The sequence below is a fragment of the Zonotrichia albicollis genome, chromosome 7 (genome assembly GCF_047830755.1).
Source record: "Zonotrichia albicollis isolate bZonAlb1 chromosome 7, bZonAlb1.hap1, whole genome shotgun sequence".
Lineage (NCBI taxonomy): Eukaryota > Metazoa > Chordata > Aves > Passeriformes > Passerellidae > Zonotrichia > Zonotrichia albicollis.
Window position 1 is genome coordinate 50979258 of NC_133825.1, and position 13198 is coordinate 50992455.

At 45.1% G+C, this 13198-nt stretch overlaps 2 long non-coding RNA genes across 2 annotated transcripts; both read left to right on the forward strand.

Moving 5' to 3' along the window:
- Nucleotides 1-5397: 5397 nt before the first annotated feature.
- Nucleotides 5398-8108, forward strand: LOC141729741 (uncharacterized). Its single transcript, XR_012581191.1, has 3 exons — nucleotides 5398-5956; nucleotides 6034-7129; nucleotides 7573-8108. It is a non-coding gene; the product is annotated as an uncharacterized LOC141729741 (long non-coding RNA).
- Nucleotides 8109-9677: 1569 nt separating this feature from the next.
- On the forward strand, nucleotides 9678-10610 carry LOC141729742 (uncharacterized). Its single transcript, XR_012581192.1, has 3 exons — nucleotides 9678-9778; nucleotides 10076-10233; nucleotides 10337-10610. It is a non-coding gene; the product is annotated as an uncharacterized LOC141729742 (long non-coding RNA).
- Nucleotides 10611-13198: the final 2588 nt, after the last annotated feature.

Here is a 13198-nt window from a genome sequence, read left to right on the forward strand (position 1 = left end):
GTTGAGGATTGTGAGTGGGAGAGGGAGGGTGAGCAGGTATCCAGTTAGGAGTTCTTGGGAGGGAGTTTGCAGGCAGCAGGGTGAGAAAGGGTGTTTATTTGTTTATTTGAGGGCCCCCCCCACAAGGCTTCTAGCAGAGGCATTCCCATGTCTTAGAGCACACAGAGTCATCCAGTGCACTCACAGGAATGCCATTTAACTTTGCCTTTCTCTAACCCAGGTGCCAGCCCTAATAAAGGCCACAGCCTTGGAATCAGGATGAAGCTGGAGCCTGAGGGAGCCAGGCACACTCAGGAGAGGGCAAGTAGCTGACTGGCTGGGATTTGGCCCACATAACTCTGGACTCATTCTTTGGTTTTGGTTTTCTTTATTGTAGCTGACCGAGAGGCTCACAGGCCATCACGAGGCTCTCTGAAGCAGACTCATTTCAGGTGCAACGTGGATTCCCATCACCGATCATCCAAAAGATAAGTTGGGAGCCACGGCCTGGAGATGGGGGCGTAGCAGGTTGGGAGTTCTTGGGACAGATTTAAAAATTAGCGGAGGGAAAAGCAAACTTGTCCAAGGGCCTCTTAGGACAGCTAAAGGGAGAGGCTCTACTTTTGATGGCAGCTTTCAGGCGGGCAGTGCAGAACAGCTCTGGTTTGTGTCGTGGTTTCCGGTGTGCCGTGTTCCCTAGTGTGTCTTTGGGGTCCCTTTTGCCTTCTTCCCTCGAGGCCCTCACCACAAGCATGATGTGTGGTGTTTGATGTCCCCCTGTTTGTCACGTTCTGTGTCACGGGTGTCTGCACACATATGGGTGCCGGAGCTGTTCTGCCCTGCCGCATGGCCAGCTGCAATGGGACAAGCCCTGGGGAGTGTAAATTTGTAATGGGGGCTGTACTTGGGCTCTAGATGCTATTCCTAGATGGACCTAAGGTGTTTGCAGCTTGTGAGTTATCCTGGTGGTGTTTGACACATGTTCTGACTTTCTTTCAGGTGCAGATGCATTGCATCCATGGCAGAGGGTCAGAGTTAGCAGGTGCCGGGCCTTCCTAGGAGCACGGTGAGTAGCAGACTTGTGGGGTTTTGGCCGATGGGGTGCCAAGATCAGGCACTGATGTTTGGTTCTCTTTACTCTAGCTGTCTGAGAGACACCAGCCCGGTGACAGCAGGACCTTCCCAGCTGACGAGGTGGCCTTTCTTTGCACCTGGCACGGACCGGCATTGCCAGATGTCTGAGAGATAAGTAGAGGGCTATGACCCACAGAGGGGATGAAGGCAGGGTGCTGGTTTGGGAATTACTGGGAAGGGTTTTTGAGTCCAATTTGGCGGTGGGGGGGGTGTCCATGAAGTGGCCCCTTAGGCCCCATGAAAGCCAAGTCTCACCTTTGATCACAGTGCTGAGGTGTTCAGGGCAGAGCAGTCCCGGTGTGTCTGGTGTCACTTGTCTGCTGTGCATTATGTGTTGTTTGTGTATCTCCTGTCTTTTACCTTAGCACTTTGAGGGGCCTGTCAGAAACCTTGGCATCATTGTTAGCATCTGTGATCTCTGCATTCCTTGGCCTGGCACCCAGGCCATAGAACTTTTGACTCGGGAGCTCAGACAGGCATCAGACTCTCTTCTGTCTTTGGAAGCATCCAATCAGATGTCTTGTCAGGTCTTGTTCTGAGCTGTACGGACAGCTGTGCCCCACCTGGATCCATTATGGTGGATTAGGGCTTGAAAGAATGTGAGGGCAGGCAGAGGATTCTGACCATAGGATTCCTAGGCATCCATCTTTACTGTTCTTGGAATCAATCATTCAGTTAGCATCTTCTTCCTGCAGTGTTCTCTGAGCCTCATCAGCTCACCGTCAGTTTGAACTCAGTCATCTCCTTTTGCATGCTCTCAGTCCTTGCAGCCATTTTCCTTGCCAAGAGATTTCTGTTCCTGTTGTGTCCCCGTTGCGTGTCCTGTCCTGTCTGTCCTGTGTCACGGGTGTCAGCACACATTTGTGCCGGGGCTGCTCTGCCCTGCCGCATAGCCTGGTGCGATAGGAGAGGGCCCGGGGACTTGGAATGTGTAATGTGGGGTGTAGTTGGACTCCAGATGGGATTTGTAGATGGACACAGGACATCTGGAGCTCTTAAGTTGTCCTGCAACAGTGTGACTCTTGTCCTAACGTTTTTTTCAGATTCAGATGAATTAAGTCTGAGCCAGAGGGCCCCATCCCGGGTGAGGGGATTCCCCCTGGCAGGTGAGGCCCCATTTGTCTGTGGAGCAGAAGTGTACATGGTGACTCTGTTAGAGCTCACTTCTTTGTCTTTCTTTTTAGGAAGTGAATCTGGATAGCAGCAGTCAAGGTGAGCCGTGGAGAGAAGTGGTTGTTATTGCTCAGCTCTCAAGGAGAAGAATTTTTTCAGCAGCTTGATCATGTCACAAGAGGGATCTGCCCAGTGTCAAGGATGATGTTTGAGATTGAGGCTTCAGGTGAGTTGAGGATTGTGAGTGGGAGAGGGAGGGTGAGCAGGTATCCAGTTAGGAGTTCTTGGGAGGGGGTTTGCAGGCAGCAGGGTGAGAAAGGGTGTTTATTTGTTTATTTGAGGGCCCCCCCCACAAGGCTTCTAGCAGAGGCATTCCCATGTCTTAGAGCACACAGAGTCATCCAGTGCACTCACAGGAATGCCATTTAACTTTGCCTTTCTCTAACCCAGGTGCCAGCCCTAATAAAGGCCACAGCCTTGGAATCAGGATGAAGCTGGAGCCTGAGGGAGCCAGGCACACTCAGGAGAGGGCAAGTAGCTGACTGGCTGGGATTTGGCCCGCATAACTCTGGACTCATTCTTTGGTTTTGGTTTTCTTTATTGTAGCTGACCGAGAGGCTCACAGGCCATCACGAGGCTCTCTGAAGCAGACTCATTTCAGGTGCAACGTGGATTCCCATCACCGATCATCCCAAAGATAAGTTGGGAGCCACGGCCTGGAGATGGGGGCGTAGCAGGTTGGGAGTTCTTGGGACAGATTTAAAAATTAGCGGAAGGAAAAGCAAACTTCTCCAAGGGCCTCTTAGGACAGCTAAAGGGAGAGGCTCTACTTTTGATGGCAGCTTTCAGGCGGGCAGTGCAGAACAGCTCTGGTTTGTGTCGTGGTTTCCGGTGTGCTGTGTTCCCTAGTGTGTCTTTGGGGTCCCTTTTGCCTTCTTCCCTCGAGGCCCTCACCACAAGCATGATGTGTGGTGTTTGATGTCCCCCTGTTTGTCACGTTCTGTGTCACGGGTGTCTGCACACATATGGGTGCCGGAGCTGTTCTGCCCTGCCGCATGGCCAGCTGCAATGGGACAAGCCCTGGGGAGTGTAAATTTGTAATGGGGGCTGTACTTGGGCTCTAGATGCTATTCCTAGATGGACCTAAGGTGTTTGCAGCTTGTGAGTTATCCTGGTGGTGTTTGACACATGTTCTGACTTTCTTTCAGGTGCAGATGCATTGCATCCATGGCAGAGGGTCAGAGTTAGCAGGTGCCGGGCCTTCCTAGGAGCAGGGTGAGTAGCAGACTTGTGGGGTTTTGGCCGATGGGGTGCCAAGATCAGGCACTGATGTTTGGTTCTCTTTACTCTAGCTGTCTGAGAGACACCAGCCCGGTGACAGCAGGACCTTCCCAGCTGACGAGGTGGCCTTTCTTTGCACGTGGCACGGACCGGCATCGCCAGATGTCTGAGAGATAAGTAGAGGGCTATGACCCACAGAGGGGATGAAGGCAGGGTGCTGGTTTGGGAATTACTGGGAAGGGTTTTTGAGTCCAATTTGGCGGTGGGGGGGTGTCCATGAAGTGGCCCCTTAGGCCCCATGAAAGCCAAGTCTCACCTTTGATCACAGTGCTGAGGTGTTCAGGGCAGAGCAGTCCCGGTGTGTCTGGTGTCACTTGTCTGCTGTGCATTATGTGTTGTTTGTGTATCTCCTGTCTTTTACCTTAGCACTTTGAGGGGCCTGTCAGAAACCTTGGCATCATTGTTAGCATCTGTGATCTCTGCATTCCTTGGCCTGGCACCCAGGCCATAGAACTTTTGACTCGGGAGCTCAGACAGGCATCAGACTCTCTTCTGTCTTTGGAAGCATCCAATCAGATGTCTTGTCAGGTCTTGTTCTGAGCTGTACGGACAGCTGTGCCCCACCTGGATCCATTATGGTGGATTAGGGCTTGAAAGAATGTGAGGGCAGGCAGAGGATTCTGACCATAGGATTCCTAGGCATCCATCTTTACTGTTCTTGGAATCAATCATTCAGTTAGCATCTTCTTCCTGCAGTGTTCTCTGAGCCTCATCAGCTCACCGTCAGTTTGAACTCAGTCATCTCCTTTTGCATGCTCTCAGTCCTTGCAGCCATTTTCCTTGCCAAGAGATTTCTGTTCCTGTTGTGTCCCCGTTGCGTGTCCTGTCCTGTCTGTCCTGTGTCACGGGTGTCAGCACACATTTGTGCCGGGGCTGCTCTGCCCTGCCGCATAGCCTGGTGCGATAGGAGAGGGCCCGGGGACTTGGAATGTGTAATGTGGGGTGTAGTTGGACTCCAGATGGGATTTGTAGATGGACACAGGACATCTGGAGCTCTTAAGTTGTCCTGCAACAGTGTGACTCTTGTCCTAACGTTTTTTTCAGATTCAGATGAATTAAGTCTGAGCCAGAGGGCCCCATCCCGGGTGAGGGGATTCCCCCTGGCAGGTGAGGCCCCATTTGTCTGTGGAGCAGAAGTGTACATGGTGACTCTGTTAGAGCTCACTTCTTTGTCTTTCTTTTTAGGAAGTGAATCTGGATAGCAGCAGTCAAGGTGAGCCGTGGAGAGAAGTGGTTGTTATTGCTCAGCTCTCAAGGAGAAGAATTTTTTCAGCAGCTTGATCATGTCACAAGAGGGATCTGCCCAGTGTCAAGGATGATGTTTGAGATTGAGGCTTCAGGTGAGTTGAGGATTGTGAGTGGGAGAGGGAGGGTGAGCAGGTATCCAGTTAGGAGTTCTTGGGAGGGGGTTTGCAGGCAGCAGGGTGAGAAAGGGTGTTTATTTGTTTATTTGAGGGCCCCCCCCACAAGGCTTCTAGCAGAGGCATTCCCATGTCTTAGAGCACACAGAGTCATCCAGTGCACTCACAGGAATGCCATTTAACTTTGCCTTTCTCTAACCCAGGTGCCAGCCCTAATAAAGGCCACAGCCTTGGAATCAGGATGAAGCTGGAGCCTGAGGGAGCCAGGCACACTCAGGAGAGGGCAAGTAGCTGACTGGCTGGGATTTGGCCCGCATAACTCTGGACTCATTCTTTGGTTTTGGTTTTCTTTATTGTAGCTGACCGAGAGGCTCACAGGCCATCACGAGGCTCTCTGAAGCAGACTCATTTCAGGTGCAACGTGGATTCCCATCACCGATCATCCCAAAGATAAGTTGGGAGCCACGGCCTGGAGATGGGGGCGTAGCAGGTTGGGAGTTCTTGGGACAGATTTAAAAATTAGCGGAAGGAAAAGCAAACTTCTCCAAGGGCCTCTTAGGACAGCTAAAGGGAGAGGCTCTACTTTTGATGGCAGCTTTCAGGCGGGCAGTGCAGAACAGCTCTGGTTTGTGTCGTGGTTTCCGGTGTGCTGTGTTCCCTAGTGTGTCTTTGGGGTCCCTTTTGCCTTCTTCCCTCGAGGCCCTCACCACAAGCATGATGTGTGGTGTTTGATGTCCCCCTGTTTGTCACGTTCTGTGTCACGGGTGTCTGCACACATATGGGTGCCGGAGCTGTTCTGCCCTGCCGCATGGCCAGCTGCAATGGGACAAGCCCTGGGGAGTGTAAATTTGTAATGGGGGCTGTACTTGGGCTCTAGATGCTATTCCTAGATGGACCTAAGGTGTTTGCAGCTTGTGAGTTATCCTGGTGGTGTTTGACACATGTTCTGACTTTCTTTCAGGTGCAGATGCATTGCATCCATGGCAGAGGGTCAGAGTTAGCAGGTGCCGGGCCTTCCTAGGAGCAGGGTGAGTAGCAGACTTGTGGGGTTTTGGCCGATGGGGTGCCAAGATCAGGCACTGATGTTTGGTTCTCTTTACTCTAGCTGTCTGAGAGACACCAGCCCGGTGACAGCAGGACCTTCCCAGCTGACGAGGTGGCCTTTCTTTGCACCTGGCACGGACCGGCATCACCAGATGTCTGAGAGATAAGTAGAGGGCTATGACCCACAGAGGGGATGAAGGCAGGGTGCTGGTTTGGGAATTACTGGGAAGGGTTTTTGAGTCCAATTTGGCGGTGGGGGGGTGTCCATGAAGTGGCCCCTTAGGCCCCATGAAAGCCAAGTCTCACCTTTGATCACAGTGCTGAGGTGTTCAGGGCAGAGCAGTCCCGGTGTGTCTGGTGTCACTTGTCTGCTGTGCATTATGTGTTGTTTGTGTATCTCCTGTCTTTTACCTTAGCACTTTGAGGGGCCTGTCAGAAACCTTGGCATCATTGTTAGCATCTGTGATCTCTGCATTCCTTGGCCTGGCACCCAGGCCATAGAACTTTTGACTCGGGAGCTCAGACAGGCATCAGACTCTCTTCTGTCTTTGGAAGCATCCAATCAGATGTCTTGTCAGGTCTTGTTCTGAGCTGTACGGACAGCTGTGCCCCACCTGGATCCATTATGGTGGATTAGGGCTTGAAAGAATGTGAGGGCAGGCAGAGGATTCTGACCATAGGATTCCTAGGCATCCATCTTTACTGTTCTTGGAATCAATCATTCAGTTAGCATCTTCTTCCTGCAGTGTTCTCTGAGCCTCATCAGCTCACCGTCAGTTTGAACTCAGTCATCTCCTTTTGCATGCTCTCAGTCCTTGCAGCCATTTTCCTTGCCAAGAGATTTCTGTTCCTGTTGTGTCCCCGTTGTGTGTCCTGTCCTGTCTGTCCTGTGTCACGGGTGTCAGCACACATTTGTGCCGGGGCTGCTCTGCCCTGCCGCATAGCCTGGTGCGATAGGAGAGGGCCCGGGGACTTGGAATGTGTAATGTGGGGTGTAGTTGGACTCTAGATGGGATTTGTAGATGGACACAGGACATCTGGAGCTCTTTAGCTGTCCTGCCGCCCTGTGACTTTTGTCCTGACTTTGTTTCAGATTCACCTCCCTAGGTGACTGCAGTGGTTCTATCTAACCCCAACCCTTCTCAAAGCGTGTGAAGGTCAATAATTCATCTTCCAGAAGTTATCTCCAGTCCTGGCTTGTATTTTATGTACCTGTGTTGGTTTATGTTTGTATGTACCTATACCATGTGTATCTCTGTTGGATTATACTCTGTGTACTCACATTCTGTGTACCTATGTTGGCTTGTACTGTGTGTACTTACACAGCATGTAAGTGCGTTACCCTATATTGTGTATACTTACACCCTGTGTACACTTGCACTGTTTGCCTCAGCTGATATTGTCTGTACTTACATTGTGCCACTTACGAACGCAGCTGCCCTGACCTGGCACGTAGTCACAGTTAGGTAGCACAGTTATAAAAACTTTACTGTTGATCTGTCTTTTGTGGGATTTTGGGTAGATAATTTATTGGTCCAGAGTGGGGAGAAGTCCTAGCTGTCAGATAACCACTCTTTAGCCACTTCCTGTCGTCTCGCAGGTCCCTGAAGCTGCCAACTTCCCCCGAATCTACCATTTAACATCAAGGAGCGGCAGCCAGAAGATGTGATAGAAGATGTGTCACAGCACGTTCCTCAGTGTCTGGAGTCAGGGCCGCAGCGAGCGTCTAAGCGGAAAGAGTGTGTGAGAGCACGTGGCTGTGTCTGTGTCTGCTCGTCTCTGCATGGGTGGGCACATGCTGACTGGAGTTAACCTTGTGTGTGACTTTTTTTATTCTAAATTTAACAATGAGTTGCAAAACCTGACAGCAAATCTCCAGCCAGGTTATATTGTATGTACTGACATGGAATGTACCCATGTTGGCTTAAAACCCAGAAAAACAGACGAAGATGGGCAAGAAAAAACCCAGAAAAAAACCCCAAGATGGGCAAGAAAAAACCCTGAAAAAACCCCGAAGACGGGCAAGAAAAAAAACAGAAGAAAATGAGAAAATACCCCCCAAGATGGGCAAGAAAAACCCAGGAAAAACCCCCAAGATGGGCAAGAAAAAACCCAAAGAAAACCCAGAAAAAAATTCCAAGAAGGGCAAGAAAAGACCCAGGAAACACCCAGAAAAAATTGGAAAGAAATTATATATAGTATTACATGCATTATGGATGGTATTGATTTATGTTATATAAAGAATTGTTAAATTATTTTAAATATAAAATATCTGCATATATTTGAAACAAGTTTATATTTCCTAAAATACACTAGAAAAAGATATAAATATAGATTTATCATATCTATCATTTGTTATATATTACACCATATCCATAGATATAAATAAAGTAAGTGGGCTGTTGTTTTTTATTAATTTTTTATAAGTAGTTTAAAATATTAGTTTTTTTTGGTAAAAGCAGGGGTTTTAGTATGAAAATTATAAGTACAGATAATATAAAGGTAGAATTCGAAGTATAGAAATAGATCAGAAATAGCTAAAGATTAGTATAAAAATTAAAAATATAAGAAAAAATAAGTTGTAGCAGTAGATATGGTTCATAATTTTAAAAATAATTCATCTCTATTATTTGAATAGGATACATATTATATAGAATGATTAATATAATGCTTAAATATAAACTATAAATATAAATGTGAATATAGTCATGCAAGTTATATATATAAAAATATTTCAATACAGTTTAAAAGAATAGAGCTTTTTTGTATTTATTAGGATGGGATTTTTATTTTAAATAATACATTTCTATCATGCTTTTAATTTTAAACATAGAGATATCCAATCAATATAGAAAGATATTTATAAAACCACAAAATATATTCTGTCTATTCCTATTATTTATATTTACTTATATTATATAAATTACATGCTACATCAATGTCCACTATAAATATGCATGTGAGTATAAATACGGGAAATAGAAATACCAAATTTATGGTTTTAAAGCAAGGGGGCTTGTTTGCTTCTGATCGGGTAAGATTTTTGGCATTTATTTCAGAGGAGTTTTATTTCAGCGTGGGGTCGCCCTGTTTTTTGCCGCCTTCGCTGCCCGCAGCCCCGAGGCGCGCTGCGCCCCCGGCTGGGGCGGGCGGCAGTGCTGCCGCCTTGTGGGCAGAGCGCGGTACTGCAGGCGTGCGCCGGCAGGCAGCCGAGAGGCCGCCGTGTTGGGAGTGGCGTGTCGCGGGTGTCTCGGACTGTTCCTTGACCTTCTCCAGATGGCGGCGAAAAGGGCGGGGAAGTGGAGGACCCGGCTCGGTCTAATCTGCTGCCTTCATGAAATACCGGCCCCGGCGCGGCTCCGATGGGATTTTCTGTGGCCTTTCAAGTGTACCCGATGCAGTCTGTGGGGTCAGTGATGGCGCTAGCGGGTGCATTTTGGCGTGTTTCTGAAAGGCATCTGGGTTATCCCCTCTCTCTCCCTAGGGCCTCTTTCGGCCGGCTTCTTGGGAAGGGCGTGTCACGAATGTCGCGGACTTTCTTTGACCTTCTCAAGTTGGCGGCGAAATGGGTGGGAACATTGCACACCCCGGTAAATCTGCCGCCCTGTGGCTACAGAGCGGTACTGCACCCCCCCGAGCCAGCTGGGTGCCCGGGGCGGGGCAAGGACGCCGCTGCCGAGGGAGGGAAGGGTGAGGGGCGGGCCAGGGTCTGTAAATGCCGGGGACGGGGGAAGGACATTTCAGGAGTGCAAAGGGACACAATGACCGAGAGAAACGGCGGGGGCGGCCCGGCGGGGCCAGTTTCGGTGGGCAGCGGAGGCGCGGTCGCAGCGCTCCACGGGTCGGGGGCAGCGGGCGGGGGCGGGCGAGCGGCGTCGGAACAAGGCTGCAGCCCCCGGGCCCGCGCCCGCCCCGCTCCAGTCGCTGGGAGCGACCGCGGGCCGGACAATCCCGGCGGGGCGGCCCCGGGCAGGCGGTGCAGGAGGCGGAGCGGGGCCGTGGCTCTCGCCGCCGTCGCTGCCGCCAGCTTTGGAAGGTCGGGCCGGGCGCCCGTCCCGTCCCGCCGGCTCCCGGTCTCTGTAAACTCCTCTCTGGCTTCGCAGGTCCGTGCTGGAGAGGGGGAGAAAGGGCCCTGCTGGTTGCCGTGTCCTCGGTGGGCAGCGAGCTCTGACCTTGGCCGGATGGGCTGCTGAGTAATGGAACAATGGGGATGCGCTTTTATGTATTTAGTGACCTTTACAGATTTCTCCCCCTGCTTCAGGTGAGCGTGCATCATTGCAGGCTTGGGATTGAGTGAAATGCGCTGAGGAAACCAGCTCTGGGGAGGGAAATGCTCTGTTAACATGTGCCTGTTCTTCTGTCAGACTCATCACAGCAGGACAGCATGAAGACTGAAAGTGTAAGAAGATGTGGAGGGAAAGAGAGAATCTGACAGGAGCACCGAACGCGCGAGCGCATGAATTTTGCTTTTTGCTTGGATGTAAACTCAGGAGTTGAAAGGAATTTGGGAGTGAGAAGGGACATTTCAGAAGGTGAAGAAGAAAAAGAAGTTGTTGTTGTTGTTACAGGCCTGGCAAAATCTTTTGTTCTAGCTAATAAAAGAAGTTAGTTTAAATAAAAAAAAGAAAAAAAAAAGTAGTTTTTCTTTACCTGACTATTATATTCATTGGTGGTATATGGTGTGTTGTTTAATTTCTTGGTATGATTAACTCAGTGTAAGTTGTTTTTTGAGTGAACTAACTTTCTGGATGGGTTGGTTTGAATTTGAGACAGGATTGACTTCAATAGGTTTCTTTCATAGACTTGTGATAGTTATTACTGGGGTTTTGGCTTTGTTTACTGTATGCATAAACATACAGCTTTGGTTGGGCCAGCTGGGCTGGCGGAGTTTGTGGGTGTGAATTTATTCGATGGCTTTTGTTAAATGCAGTGTTTAATTTTTGAAAGGTTTTTCAATGTAGTGGTTTTAAGGTGGTTTTTAGAATTGATTGTATGGTTTGATGTTGTTTATAGTTGCTGTCCGGTAAGGGATGTGGTGTGAGTACTTGAACGTTATGGTTTTGGTTTTCCTAAGTTCCATTTTCTTTCTGGTTCGATAGGTTTTTTTAGTTTTATTTTTGGTGCCAGGGGTATTCACGTGGTGGGTTTTTATAGGCAATATGTTTTTTAATTTGGGCAGTGAAAGCATAAAAATAAAAAATCTAAACTGTTAAAATACTAAAAAATATAAGTTAGTTTTCTTTTAATTTTAAATTAAGTTTTATAGATTATTGGTTTTTATTTGTGCATTAGCATAAAGGTAGAGCTTTGGGGGCTTCTTTTAGTACTGTTTAGTTTTGAGTCTAGTGAGTTGGTTTGATTTAATTTTTAGTGGGTGTTGGTTTTTCTTAGCAGTTGTGTCATTTTCAAGGTGTATTTGAGTTTTATGGGGTTTTTGAGATATTGGTTTAGGAGGAAGTTTATGATGAGAATGTGCGGAGGTTTTGGGCTAGTTATAGTGGGATTTAAAATTTCTTTACAGTTAGGTTTATGTGAGGTTTTATGAGGGTTCAATGTTGTGGGATGTTTGTTCCGTTAGTAATAAAAATAGGTTTTGTTTTGATGTGCTGCGATGGGATGAGCGTGTGCTGCGTGCCGGTGCTGACAAAGGTACGGTATTGTTGTGGCTCTGATGTGTCGGGTTAATGAATTTATATGGTTTAATATATCATTTAAAATAGAAATAAATATAAATTTAAAAATATATATAAAATTTGAGTGGTAAATATAAATATAGAGAACAGATACATATATAAAACTATTAAACATATGTAAACATATATAAAACTATGGTATATAATTGTTAATATTAATTATGGTATATAATTGTAACATATATATATAACAGACTATAATTTATATATTATTATGTTACAAAGATATAAAAATATAGAATGTAAATATAAAAATGTTAAAATAAATTGGAGATTTTTTGGGGTTGTTTTAGGTTATAGGCTGGGGTTTTTTTATAAATACTATAAATAGAAATAATACAAAAATAGAAATCCTGATATACAGATATCGGTACATATAATAAATAAAATGTATTATTTTTATTTTATATATCTAACTTTAAATATTTATATATTTTCTTTATTAATATAATAAATATGAATCAATATAAGGTATTATCTCTAATATGTAATATCTATAAAGAAAATTATAAATGTAGATGTGAATAGAATTTTAAATATTTAATTAAATGAAGGGGTGTCTTTGGTTTTTATTTGGTTAGAGACAGAGGTTTTATTTTAAATAATATAATTATTATAAAAATGTGAATATTAAGATAGAACTATATAATAAATATATAAAGAGAAATTATTAAGCTATGAATATAAATTTAAATATAAATTTATGTAAGTAAAATGCAGATTTGTAATATAATTTATATTGCCATATAAGGTTATTTATATTCTATAAGTGGGAATATAAATATAAACATATGTAAATATATTTTAAAGGAAAGGGAATTTTTGGCTTTTATTTAAGTAGAGGCAGGGGTTTTATTTTAAACAATATAACTGTTACAGAAGTAAAAATCTTAACACAGAAATTTATATATTTTTATACATATATTTTTATATATTGATTATATAAGTGCTTGGAGTAGATGTAATTTAGAATATAAATTTATTTATAAATTGACATTGATAAAGATAAATGTATAAGTAAGCAATATACATTATGTTCACATTTATATTTATAATGTCTATTAAATATGAAAACATAAGGATATATATATTTAAATGTTGTTTAAAAGAAAGGGTTGGGGTTTTTTTGGTTCTTATTGGGTTAGAGGCAGGGCTTTTATTTTAAATAATATGAATATGGATATTACTGTTCTACTATCAAGATATAAATATATACATAAATATAAAATATATCTCAATATTTAGAAATAGATAAGTAAATATAAATAGCAGGAAGAAATGTAATATAGAATACAAATAACAGTATGCATTAGTATACATTTTAAATGTCAATGTGAATATAAACTTGAAAAAATCAATTTAAAAAAATTTAAATACAGTTGAAAAAAAAGGGGTTCTTTTTGGCTATAATTTGGGCGGAGGCAGGATTTATAAAAAATAATATAAATGTTACAGAAGTAAAAATCCTAACACAGAAATAAATAAAAACTATATGAAGATACATATAAAAGTATATAAATAGGGTTAGGTTAA